Source organism: Oryctolagus cuniculus, chromosome 2 (genome assembly GCF_964237555.1).
Source record: "Oryctolagus cuniculus chromosome 2, mOryCun1.1, whole genome shotgun sequence".
In the NCBI taxonomy this organism is placed as follows: domain Eukaryota; kingdom Metazoa; phylum Chordata; class Mammalia; order Lagomorpha; family Leporidae; genus Oryctolagus; species Oryctolagus cuniculus.
In genome coordinates, this window is record NC_091433.1 from 85,905,017 (window position 1) to 85,918,996 (window position 13,980).

The 13,980-nt window shown below is 44.5% G+C and overlaps 1 long non-coding RNA gene across 1 annotated transcript in view; it reads right to left on the reverse strand.

Annotated features, from left to right (window-relative positions):
- Positions 1-5,328: 5,328 nt before the first annotated feature.
- LOC138848794 (uncharacterized) overlaps positions 5,329-13,980 on the reverse strand; it is an 85,641-nt gene continuing 76,989 nt past the window's right edge. Inside the window, exons 5-6 of the long non-coding RNA XR_011386884.1 lie at positions 6,669-6,720; positions 5,329-6,036 (exon numbers count right to left, since the gene is read on the reverse strand). This is a non-coding gene — a long non-coding RNA (uncharacterized lncRNA). The remainder of the gene's footprint in view (positions 6,037-6,668; positions 6,721-13,980) is intronic.

The window sequence follows — 13,980 nt, forward strand, 5'->3', positions numbered from 1 at the left end:
TGTGGAACTGTTTGGAGCCTTGAAACCCTCAGTACCACGTGGCTCTCCAGCAGCTGTCTGGTTTTTTGTTCCTGCAGGAGATACGTATCACAATAACATTTTATGTGATTTAGTGGAAGGAGCAGAGATGTTGAAGCTGGTTTCAATGAGGCGACTCTATAAAAGTTACTTTATTTCTGAGGCTTAAGTAAGATAACCATTTGCCACATTTCCTGGTACAGTTTTAGGGAAATATTAACTCTCTTCCCAACTAAAAAGAAAATGAGAAAGGAAACTTGTATAAATCTTGTCTCCAAAAATAGATTTTACTGTCTTTCATATTTATGTAATCTGTAGGTGGAAAACAGTACATACGTGGAAGTGTTTTGTGAACTGTAGAGCACTATCTGTGTCTCACACACCATTGTTCTCTTTGCTTTTGCACCGTGCAACACTTGGATCAAACTGAACTTCTTGGAAAGAAAACAGAACTCCTTCAGTGGTTGATTGATAAAGAGTAAAGAGAGCAAGTTTGCAAACACTTCAATTGATGCCAGGACGCCCAGTTTCTACATTTGTTGGAAAAGAGAAGCCCTGGACTGATTCTGCCCACTGGACAACGACCACGGTTGCCAGTGCCTGCTGTTGACAATGGCTTAACACCATTGTGAAAAACTTGGGACAGACCCAGACAGTTTTGTTTGAGGAAGGAGTGTTGTCGGGAGAAATATATTCACAACAGCAGAAATGGTCGTGGTCTCTAACACAGGAGAGATGTCAAGAAAACGAGGTTTGCAAAAAAGCAGTTTCTTAGCCTTGATACGAGGTCTATGTTGATAGTGACTGAATTTGGAGCAGCTGACCTGCTGTTAACAAAATGCTTACATAGACTGCAAAGCTGGAAAGAAAAACAGATAACCTTATTTCCTAAGGGGCAATGAACATGCCGACACACTCTCTCCAAACCTTAGCACAGCCTGGGAAATCTCTAAAGTAACCTTGTATTTTTGGAAAGCAGGAAGGTTAATAAAAAAAAAAAAAAATCCTGGGAAAGCATCCAAGTTTCACAAACATCTTTCTCTCTTTGTGCCCCTCCTGCTGTGATTTCAACTTTCCGTAAGGAAGGACAATCGATAGTTATTTTTAGATATTTAACACACCATAGGATTGGTAATTAACCAAGGCAATGTTTCGAGAATAGTTGATTTCTGTAGGATATGACAGTAAGGTTTGCATGAACCTTCCCCCTCCCCAAAGCAAATGTTTGTTGGCTCATTACAGAATTTGATCCTGCCAGTCATGTGCACAGGTTGTGATGATCTGTCTTTCTGCAAATTATTTCCCAAAGAAAAAGAAAAGAGCAGAAACCTGAGCAAGGCGCGTTGCAAAGAGAAGAGGTTGGGCAGCACCAGATCCTTGCCCTCCTCTTTTTGAATAAAAAGATGAAGGATGAAGGAAAACACACAAAGCTGATAAACACATGGAGGAAAAAGGAGGTTATAGTTGGTAAAGTACTCTGATAGAAGGTGAAAGAAAAATCAGATGCTGTTATGGCCCATTACGTCTAGGAACAGAATTCCAAAGAGGGAACTCTCAAGCAAATAAACCTAAGCAAGCACATAGGAAATAACAAAGATGATTTTCTCATGTTTAGTAAGCACCAAGCTGATTCCTTGTTTTCATTCTTTTTGAAGATGTGCTCTTTGAAAATAGTGTGTTTAATTCCCTCCACTGAGAGTGGGAGGTGTATGTTCCACCACCCTTTGCGTCCTCTGCTGGAGCTATCCCATTTTCTTGTAATTGCAAGATCTGTTTCAGAGGCATGCAATCCATGGGAGAGGGATGCCAGGACATTAGCACATTGTGAGCATCTGACCCCTGATTTGGGGAAATGATGAAAAATTAATGGATGCAGATGTGCCTATGCTGCAGCGGACAGATGTTCACTTTACACACCATTTAGAATTCCCCGGTGTGTTTGACTACGCAAGATGAATACAATGGCCCAGTGCGAGGGGAATAGCAAAAATGCTGGAAAAGTGAAAGTTGATGCTGGAGCATAGCCACACTGTCAGCCAGCACTGGTGCATCTTGGGACACCCTGGGCTGGAGATAGGCAGATGCCACACAAACTCATTGGGAATGTAGTGATCCATATACGGGTCTTATCTTAGGAGGAGTGACGCTTAAATATCGGCTGGAGTACAGGGCAAGAGAAAGCCATGTGTTTGATTTGGTGGCCTTGGCTACCTTCCTCTGTCTTTTACCAAATCAGTTTATAGTCAGAGGAGGCTGTGCATCTAGAACCATACTTCCTGGATTTTCTCAGGATGTGCAGATATCATCTAATATTCTTTCCAATAAACTTGTAATCAATCATGCTTTTTTTCTTATATAATCTTACAGATTAATGTGTACAATGATCATATCCAAGGAGGAAAATACCTCCCATGAACATTTGTACCCGATTTGTTTAAAACCACCCCCAACCCAGGTTTAAAAATAAGGTGTAGCACTGAGATTTTGTTCTTCAGTAAGTATTTGGTAGATACTACTATATGCCAAGGAATATAGTAGTATTATTGATAATATAAATAACAAATACATTATTTGCAGCATCTTATATATAATGCAAAATATATGAAATGAGATAAAGCTATTATCCAAATTTCTTTTTGGTATTTCTTGTAGATAGCTACTGAAATTCTGTATGAATGGTGTTCGTATGTTGTCTGGGTCTTCAATCCTCAGTTATGTAATGCAATTTATGTAGCTGTATAAAAAGTGTGCTGAGAGAGAAACTTGAATAATAATCACCATAGTATGTTAGGAAAAAAAGAAAACCCAGTAGGGTCTGAAACCAGAATAGCTTCATTAGAGAGTGAAAGAGGAAGAAAGGGAGAGAGAGAGAGAGAGAGAGAGAGAGAGAGAGAGAGAAACCATCCATCTGCTGGTTCATTCCCCAAATGGCTGCAAAAGCCAGAGAATAAACCTGGAGCCAAGAACTCCATCTGGGACTCCAGGTGGGTGGAAGGGATGCAAGTACTTGGGCCATCATCTTCTGCCTCTCAGGTGCACCAACAGGATGCTGGATTGAAAGCAGAGGCAGGACTCAATACCAGGCACTCTGATATGGGACATGGGTATCCCAAGTAGGGCTTAACCTAGTAAGCCAAAATGCCTGCCCCTGAGATAACCTTTTAAAGAGAAGGTTTTTTGGGGGAGGCTAATGGATATTCATGGTCTAAGATTAAGAGGGTCGTGTTGATTCAGCCATCTGGTGAGGCCAGAGGAAGGTAATCCTGGAGTGTGTGCAGAGAAAAGATAACAAGGTGAAGCAGGAATCTGGGGGGGTATCTACGCCTGACTTGGGCTTTTATAAAGAAACCTGTTGGGGGGCCGGCGCCAGGGCTCACTTGATTAATCCTCCACCTGCGGTGCCAGCATCCCATATGGGCACCGGGTTCTAGTCCCGGTTGCTCCTCTTCCAGTCCAGCTCTCTGCTGTGGCCCAGGAAGGCAGTGGAGGATGGCCCAAGTGCTTGGGTCCCTGCACCTGCATGGGAGACCAGGAAGAAGCACCTGGCTCCTGATTGGCACAGCGCCCACCGTGCTGGCCATTTGGGGAGTGAACCAGTGGAAGGAAGATCTTTCTCTCTGTCTCTCTCACTGTCTAACTCTGCCTGTCAAATAAAACAAACAAACAAAGAAACAAAAAACCAACCCTGTTGGGAGAACTACTTTTGTCCACACTCTCAGTGGCCTAAGGATCTCCCTCTAGGTTCACCTCCTAGATGGCATAATTGGATTAAATGTCCACCCTGCTAGTACCATTAATTTAAGACTTCGGGATTTAGCCATCAGCATGAGTTAGAGAGCTCCATCCTATTCAACAGTTTGTGGGAGTGAGAGAAATGAGTGGTCTATGTGGAGATGTAGCTTGAGAATGCTCTGTAATTAAGAAATGTCTCATGGCTTTTTGAAGATCATGGGAACATAATAACTCAGGCGATGAGATGCCACTGGACATTTTTGAGCAGAGAAATAAAATGATAAATCCAGTTTTAAGGATTCACTTCCCCAATTCAAATGTAAGTTTGTTGATGTTATATCAAAGGAGGCAGACAGATTGAATGGAGAACAGAGGAAAATTCTGAACCAGGCAGCCTTGAGTGTGACCGTGTTCTTGGATGAGGGAGTCACTTGAATCCATCTGTAAGCTGCTGGGTATTGCATGCTGAGTCTGGATCAAGAGTTGCATGTCCTGACTGTCCAAACAGGACTCCTTCATACAGCAAGACAGAATATCTGAGTTGTCCCAGATAAGTCACTTTAGAACAACCAAGGCACAGGAAATTATATTTATGCTTAGAGCTTACATAAAGAAAATAAATACATCTATCTGCAGCACAGAAGGCTAGTTGATGAGATAATCATAGGATAGAGGCATAATCTAATACAGGAAGTTGGATCTAAGTTGGAATGTCATGACCAAAGACCAGAACTCCAGCAGGAAATAGAAACAATACTGGAAGTCTACTTATTGTAAAATAGGACAGAAGTCCCTCCAACCCAATGTATGAGTCAGGCTGGAGAAGTGAGGGAGTCCAACTGTTTGTGGAGATTCCTTCTAGAAATGGGATCCTGGGGCTGAAGAAACAAGGGTGTTAGGTTACTTCTTACAGCACTTCTTCTCATCACAAATCCCGCGCTTGCTCTCATCAATGTGCCATGACATCCCCGCTTATTCTTTCTCAGCTCTCATGGTTCATATGTGCTTACCTTGTACACCTTGTTCTAGTTCAAGTGTAGTGATTCTTCTCTCATGAAAAGGGATGACCCATGGGAGCAGAGACTTGGACATTACTTACCTAGTGTAATTACTATTTTGTATGTAGTAAATGTTCACTGAATGTTTGTTTAAAAAAATGGTACTATACATGTCACTGCTGAAGTGATGGGGGAAATGGGAATACAGGCTCCTAGTGGTGGGGCAGGGTAAGCTGCCATCTGCAGCACCGGCATCCCATATGGGCACCAGTTCCAGTCCTGGCTGCTCCACTTCCTACCCAGTTCCCTGCTAATGTGCCTGGAAAAGCGGCAGAGGATGGCCTAAGCGCTTGAACCCCTGCACCCACGTGGGAGATCTGGATGAAGCTCCTGGCTCCTGACTTCAGCTTGCAGCTGTTGTGGCCATCTGGGGAGTGAACCACAGGTGGATGATCTCCCTCTGCGTCTCTCCCTCTCTCACCTTGTAATTCTGGCCTTCAAAAAAATAAATAAATCTTATAGAAATAGAAATGAGGATATAAAGTAGAATGCTCTTTTTTTCTTATAGTTTACATTATGTATTTCAGAAAACTCTTTTGAAAGTATTTCAGTTTTCAGCTGCTTTTTGGAATGAAATGGAGGGCAGGGGGCTAGCAGAAATTCCTCTGATAAGAATTCAGGCTAGGGTATGTGTCTCTTTTGCAGGTTTCTTGAAGTCCATTAGGTATTTCTTGGTCTTATCCTTTTTGGTCGAGGAGTTGGCTGCCTTTCTTGAAATGATTTTTTTTTCCCTCTTCTATTATGCTTGTCCGATGTGGCACTTATATTTTAATGCCTTATAGATAAAATGCTCTCTTGTCAGTCTGCACTTCTCATGCCTGGAGAAAATTTCACTGCTTCATAAAATCCTGTTATGCCCCAGTGTTTAAAAAAGATCTATCACTCTATCAGTGGGTCTTTATGGGCTCCATGTACATTTTTTTTTTTTTTTGCAATGCAAGGTTGGTTCCTGAAGCAAAAAAGGGACAGAGATAAATGGATCTGTGGGTGCTAACGAATGTCACGAATCCAGCTCAATTTATACTGTGTTGGTATTAAAAAGCTAAAGCAAATTGTAGCATATCTTATAGGCACTAGCATTAAGCACCATGAAGGAACTGCGATGTCAGAATTTCCTCCGTGAGCAGTTCCAGGACGATTGGCGTTTCCTTCACTGGTTTGGACTAAGAGTCTTGATGGTTGCTGTGTTTCAATTTTCTCTCTCCTGTTGGGCTCGGAGGGCCAATGCCTATTGAGAGAAGGACAGGTAACACTGGGCACAGCCTACTTCCTGCTACCTATTCCACATTAAATATCTTAGTGTGGCCTATAAAATCCTTTAAAAGCATCTTTTCTAGGTGTAAGTTGAAGAGAGATCTGTTGGATTTGTGGCATGAAACATATTGCTCTAAGCTATTATTTTAGGATCATGTTAGTACCAAGCTGCAGAAGTTTGTGCATGTGTGTGTGTGTGTGTGTCTACTCACATGCACACATATGCACTGGGGCTATGTGTGTGTACATGCACACAGTCATGTATGCATTGGGTCTGTGTGTGTGTGTGTGTATGTTCATTCACACAGACTCATAAACACTGGGGCTCTGTGTATGTGTGTGTGTGTGTGTGTATACTCGTGTGCACACATAAGCATTGGGGCTGTGTGTGTGTGTACATGCACACAGTCACGTATGCATTGGGTCTGTGTGTGTGTCCGTATGTTCATTCACACAGACGCATAAACACTGGGGCTCTGTGTATGTGTGTGTGTGTGCATGCACACAAACATGTATGCCCTGGGGCTGTGTCTGTGCATGTGCTGAGTGGACTAGAAGAAGGTCCCTCACTGCAGCTTCTTTCTGCAATGGCGCTGAGTCCCCCACCTGCTGTGACTGTAGGGTGAGTGGTCACTCAGTCTCCCTCCATCCTGGGCATCTGTAGGGACAAGAAGAAAACAGCAGCATCTGTCTTATGGCTAGGCAGGTGGGAAAGACCTGGTCACCTGAGGGCAGGTGCTGGGCTCTGAGTCCGCACCTCTGCCACCCCACTCCCCCCCTCCCTCTCTTGGTGCACAGCAACCTTCCTTTCAGAAGATTTCAGGGAGTAAACGAGCACCTGTTCCGCACTGCTGAACAATCTGTGGTGTTGCCTTCAGAAGATATTTCCTAACAAGTTTATTTATGTTCTGTGCTTTGATAACAGCTATGATGAATAAACTTACAGCCACAGTAACCCAGAAATGGGAGCTGATACAGGGATATTTAGGTAATTTGAGCCAAATCATGCAAACAAATAACAGAGAAAGCTGGTAAAGGGGCACCAAACAGCTCCTCCAAGGATGTGTCCTTGCAATCTGATCCAACACACATGCTCCTGCCTTTCGGCAGCTGTCCAGCGGATGTGAAGCAAACACTTCTGCTGCCCACTGCTTGTCCTACGCAGCACAGTAGATCAAGATCCAAACTATGTAACACCTTACCAGAGCTTATTTTTGACCTTCAGACAGGTGACTTTATTTTATTATTTTCGTTACTAGAGAGGCAGAGGGACAGAAAGAGAGGGAGAGGGAGATGGAGAGAGGGAGATGGAGGGACACACACATACACACACACCGCACTCCCACTTGCTGGTTCATTCCCCATATTGACTATACTGGCTGCATCTTCTCTAGGGCTGAAGCTGGGATCTGAGAACTCCATCTGGATCTCCCACATGGATAGCAGGGACCCAAGTACTTGAGCCACCACCTGTTGTCTCCCAGGGTCTGCATTAGCAAGAAGCTGGCTGGAATGAAGAATGGAGGCAGGATTCAAACACTGATATTCCAATATGGGATGCAGGCATCTTAACCAGTGTCTTATCTGCTGGGCCAAACACCAGCCTCAAAGATATGATTTTAAAAAGGAAAGAGATGGAATGATTTATTGATATGGAGATAATTAGAGTTCCCCTTCCTTACCTGCTTGCAACTCATGAAAGAAGTCCCTCTCCCAAGGGAAAATGCTTGGGAAGGAGAAAGCAAGGGGAAGGAGGTGGGTGTGCATGATGGGAAGGGCTCAGATTCTGGCCATGCTGCTTCTATTCTTATTTTGCTATGTGACCACACTCTTTAAATTGAAAAGGGGAGAAAGCATGCGTGTGCGTGTGTGTGTGTGTGTGTTTGGGACAAAGTATAAAAGAATGTTATGAGGCCGGTGCCGTGGCATAGCAGTTAAAACCGCTGCTGGCAGTGCCAGCATCCCATATGGGCACTGGTTCAAGTCCCGGCTGCTCCACTTCCGATCCAACTCTCTGCTATAGCCTGGGAAAGCAGTAGAAGATGGCCCAAGTCCTTGATTCCCTGCACCTGCGTGGGAGACCCAGAAATCCTGGCTTCGGATTTGCCCAGCTCCAGCCATTATGGTCATTTGAGGAGTGAGCCAGTGGATGGAAGACCTCTCTCTCTCTCTCTCTCTCTCTCTCTCTCTCTGCCTCTGCTTCTCTGTAACTCTGCCTTTCACATAAATAAATAAATAAATAAATCTTTTAAAACAAAATTGTTATATTTACTTCTCAGAGTTACCCCATTGAGAAAGAGGCTATGTTTTCAAGAGCTTTGTAAAATGTATTGTGTTCTGCAAGTAAGTCATTATTTGGTCTTGTTTTGATTTTATTTGAAAGGCAGAGAGACTGAGAGAGATCTTCCATGTACTTGTTCATCCCTCCAAATGCCTGTAACAGCCAGGGTTGGGTCAGGCTCATGCCAGGAGATTGGAACACAATCCAGGTCACCCACATTGGTGGCAGTGGGTCAAATAATTGAGCCATCATCTGCTGCCTCCAAAGATGTGTTTTAGCAGAAAGCTGGATTGGGGGGTGTCCCAAGTGGCATCTTAACCACAAAACACTACACAAAACACTCAGCTCCTCAAGTGAGTCTTTTTCCCCCAAAGAACATTTTATTGAATTTCATAAGTACAACTTTAGGAATATAGTGATTCTTCCCACCATACCCAACCTCCCACTTGCACTCCCACCCCTCTTCCTCCTCCCTCTCCCATTCCTAGTCCTATTCTCCATTAAGATTCATTTTCAATTAACTTTATACACAGAAGACCAATTCTATACTAAGTGAAGATTTCAACAATTTTCACACACACACAACTGTTTCAGAACAAGTTTTACAGTTAACTACCATAATATAACTCTTTGAAGACAGATGTCCTACATGGGGAGTTAGTGCACAGTGACTCTTGTTGTTAATTTAACAATTAACACTCTTAATGTATGATGTCAGTGACCACCTGAAGCTCTTGACATGATCTGCCTAGGCTGTGGAAGCCTTTTGAATCCACAAAATCCATCAGTATTTAGATAAGGCCATAAGCAAAGTGGAAGTTCTCTCCTCCCTTCAGAGAAAAGTGCATCCTTCTTTGATGGCCACTTCTCTCTGCTGGAGTCTCACTCACAGAGATCCTTCCTGCAGAACATTTTTTGGCACAGTGTCTTGTCTTTCCATGCCTGAAATGCTCTCATGGGCTTTTCAGCTATACCAGAATGCTTAAAGGCTGATTCAGAGGTCAGAGTGCTGCTTAAAGCTTTTGTCATTCTATGACTCTGCTGTGCGGATTGCTTCCCATGTTGGACTTCCTCTCCTTTATAATTCTATTATTATTACCAGACACTTCATCCTATTTATATGATCACTTTAACACTTAACTCTATCTAGATGTTCACTTTAACAGTCATTATGATCACTTTAATACTTAAGATGGCATTTTTATCACCAAGCTTAATGGGATTTGGTGTCCCTTGGCAAGTTTTTTTTTTTTTTTTTTAAATTTTAGTTTTTGACAGAGTGGACAGTGAGAGAGAGAGAGAGAGAGAGAGAGACAGAGAGAAAGGTCTTCTTTTGCTGTTGGTTCACCCTCCAATGGCCGCCGCAGCCGGTGCACCACGCCGATCCGATGGCAGGATCCAGGTGCTTCTCCTGGTTTCCCATGGGGTGCAGGGCCCAAGCACCTGGGCCATCCTCCACTGCACTCCCCGGCCACAGCAGAGAGCTGGCCTGGAAGAGGGGCAACTGGGACAGAATCCGGCACCCTGACCGAGACTAGAACCTGGTGTGCCAGCGCCGCAAGTGGAGGATTAGCCTAGTGAGCCGCGGCGCCGGCCTCTTGGCAAGTTTCTAAACTGTACCTTTAGAAGCAGGAGTTCATGCAGAACTACACAGCTTCACAGTTACAAAGGTTCCCCTCATGTGAGTCTTTATTCCTTAGGCGTGAGGTAGGCGTGCACACTCGAATGGGAAGTTGGCTCAGGGAAAAGTGGTGTCAGAAGGAACATGAAGAGGAGCATCTTCTCATGAGCACGTATGGCTTGGTGGTGATGCTGCTGGCTCCATGCTGCCCCACTCTTCAAAGCTTCAGGCAGGAACCTTCCTAAGTATCACCCAATACAAGGTTCATTTTGCTACGATTTCTCATGTCGTTGGGACTGAAGTTCTAATCAACACCTTGTAATGTCTCAAGAGCAGTGTCAGAGCCCCCGCTAAGAGACACTATGAGATGTTAAAGAACCAACGATTCTGTGACATAAACAACACACAGGCCTAAACTGTATAATCTACTAGCAAGTGATGATGAAAACCAAAAGGCACATGCTACAATCTCTTTACCAAACTAATTAGATGTGAGCATATCTCTTCCTCACCTATGTTAGTGAATTCTATTCTGATTGCTTTATGTCATGGAAGATACTGCGGGACTTTAAAAACATTCATATAAAAATAGAACTAAATAAGTGTTATTGTGCAAAAAATGAAATGAAATGCATGCATAGTTTTTTTTTTTTGTTGTTTGCTTCTTTTTTGTTTTTTGCCAGGCAGAGATAGACAGTGAGGGAGAGAGACAGAGAGAGAGTTATAGACAGTGAGAGAGAGAGAGACAGAGAGAAAGGTCTTCCTTCCACTGGTTCACCCCCCAAATGGCCTCTATAGCCGGCACACTGTGCAGATCTGAAGCCAGGAGCCAGGTGCTTCCTCCTGGTCTCCCATGTGGGTACAGGGCCCAAGCACTTGGGCCATCCTCTACTGCCTTCCCGGGCCACAGCAGAGAACTGGACTGGAAGAGGAGCAACTGGGACAGAATCCAGCACCCAAACTGGGACTAGAACCCGGGGTGCCAGTGCCGCAGGTGGAGGATTAGCCTAGTGAGCCACGGCGCCAGCCGCATGCATAGTTTTTAATAAAACACATTTTCCATAAACTTTTTTGTCCTGATGACATGACAGTTTTGTATTTCATAGATACAGTTTTTTTTTAAAGATTTTATTTATTTATCTGAGGGGTATAATTACAGATAGAGAGAGGGAGAGATGAGAGAAAGGTCTTCCATCTGCTGGTTCACTCCCCAAATGGCCACAACAGCCAGAGCTGGGCCGACCCGAAGCCAGGAGCCAGGAGCTTCTTCCAGGTCCCACACAGGTGCAGGGGCCCAAGCACTTGGGCCATCTTTCACTGCTTTCCCAGGCCATAAACAGAGAGCTGGATTGGAAGAGAAGCATCCAGGACACGAACCAGTGCCCATAAGGGATGCTTGCACTAGGCGGGGGCTTAGCCTACAATGCCATAGCGCCGGCCCCTAGGTACAGTTCTAAGAAAGTAACTATACTTGCCCCACTCCTCCCTTCCATCCTCACCTCCCTTCTTCCTTCTTTTCTTTTCTTTTCTTTTCATTAATTTTTGCAAAGACATAAATGTTAATTTACTGTAACCACAGGCTTAATTCATCACTAACCATAATATTTAACAAGTAAAAAATAGGAAGACCACAGTTCCACAGGAGTATAAACAAGGGCTAAAAATGACAATCGTATCACAAGATGTCCATTTCTTTCGCATATGCATGTACTTAAAAATGTTTTTCCTTTTTTAAATTTGGGCTGGTGTTGTGATGCCGCAGATTAAACTGCTGCTTGTGATGCTGGCATACCATATTGGAGTGCTGGTTTGAGTCCTGGCTGCTCCACTTCTGATCCAGCTCCCTGAAAATGTGCCCTGGTTTCCTGTCACCCATGTGAGAGACCAGAATGGAGTTCCAGGCTCCTGGCTTTAACCTGGACCAGCCCCAGCTGTTGTGGACATTTGATAAGTCAACAGCAGATAGAAGACCTCTTTATCACTCTTTCTCTCCTTCTCTATCACACTGTTCTTCAAACAAATAAAAAAATCTTTTAAAAACTGTTTTGTATAAAAATAAATTTGCCAGGGCAGACACTTTGTGCAGTGTGGGGAGCAACTCGGACTATACTGTTACTGGAATTAAGACTTATTCTATACATCTGCTCTCCCATAATATGGCGCTGGGAGAGGAGCAAACAGCTTCTACCCAGCTGCCTCTCACCAACTTGACAAGCTGCAGGAGCTGCTCCTGATTGGAGGAGAGCAGCGTACTCTGCGTGTGGGTAGCAGAGTTGGAATTGGTGGAAGAGGACTATAAAGGAGGAGAGAGACAACATGCACCGGGAACATCTATCTGAAGGAACACCTGTGCAGCCCCCGAGAGAGCCGGCCGGCGGTGTGCCGCTCCCCCGCGGAAGTGGGGAAAGTGGCCAGGGGGAACCGCCCTTCCACGGAGGTGGAAGGACGGTAGCCAACCCGGGAAGAACCAGCAGCAAACCCGGGGAGGGCCGAGCAGACAAAAGAACAGCGCAGGGTCCTGTGTCGTTCCTCCACGAAGACGGGGAGCGACAGTGCAGCAGTTTAGACACTCACATCCTATATTCAAGCGCCTGGTTTTGAGTCCTTGCTCCACTTGTGATCTAACTTCCTGCTAATGAGCATCCTGGGTGGCAGCAATGGTGGCTCAAGTACTTGAGCACCTGTCACCCGTGTGGGAGACTCAAGTGAAAATCGAGGATCCTGGCTACTGTCTTGCCCAGACCTGGATGTCGCAGGCATTTGGAGAATGAACTAGAGGATGCAATATCTCAGTTTCTGTCTCCCTGTCAAATAAATAAATAAAACTTTAAAATTCATCTTTTAATTCCATTTTCCATGAACTTTCCACATTGCTCTTGTGTGACACAGCTGCAGTGTCAATCCTTGCCTGAGGATCAGCTAACAGAGAGGAGAACAGAGATCCACTGTCTTGAGCGTGAGTCAGCAAGTGCCAAGCTGCTGCCTGGGGCCTGTTCCCTTTTCTCCCCATGTAAGGAGCTCAATCCCAATGTCTAGGCTTTTGTCCTGGCTCCATGCTTATATACTGGCTCACTGTGTGTCTCTAGGCCAGTCCAGCCCTGGCGTTTGACTTCTGTCTCCCTCTGCAGTGGGTAGAGGCCATTTGCAAGATAGTCAGTCCAGCTTCATTCAAAGAATTCTTCATGTAGCAAGGTGGCTCTATTCTGGATTCTAATTTTTTCTTGAATTCCCAATGAGCAGACACTGAAAAATTTGTTGTTTAAAAGCTGCCAGAGAATGTTCTGCTTCTTCAAAAGTGGAGATTTGAACTTTATTTTCTGCATCATGAAAAGGCTCATTTATTATATAGAGAGTTCCCCCAAACAAAGACTTTTTTGCTAAAACAGTAATGTTTAAGGCTTCTGGTCCTAAATGAAAGAGAGAAAATTGGTGTCTGGGGGAGACAGTGTTCTTTCCAGAGATGCTTATTAGCAGGGCTGCAGGATGAGGAAGAAAGTGGCCAGCTGACTCCAGGTCTCCTTCTGATGCACTGAACTGGGCTGGGAGCTCTATGATGATGAGATGAGGTTTGTGAATTGTAGAACTATTTAAGAGGGAATTTGTGGGTCTGTCTTCTGAAGCAAATTGACTCAGTTGGAAGGAAGGATGTTCTCTTCGCTTCTGCACAGAACTCACTTGGCTCTGGCACCCTGAGATGGACTCCCTGAGACTCCACCTCTGTCACACACACTGTGGTTCTCAGGATAGTCACTGATTCACGGTGGAGGAGAGAGCTCACAGGATGTGATGAGTACAAACCCGTGGAGAAGACGGGGGAGGGAGTGCTTGTCACATGGCAGCCACATGGCTGGTGTTTGGGCACAGGTCAGGCACTATATTGGGGAGCACGAAGAATCAACTATACTACTGATCAGAAAGGACAAATGACATTTTTTCTATTATGCATTTGGATGCCACAATTCTGCTATTTGATGAAGTATGGCTGCTTAGTAGTGGACTCCACAGCTCGTTAAAGA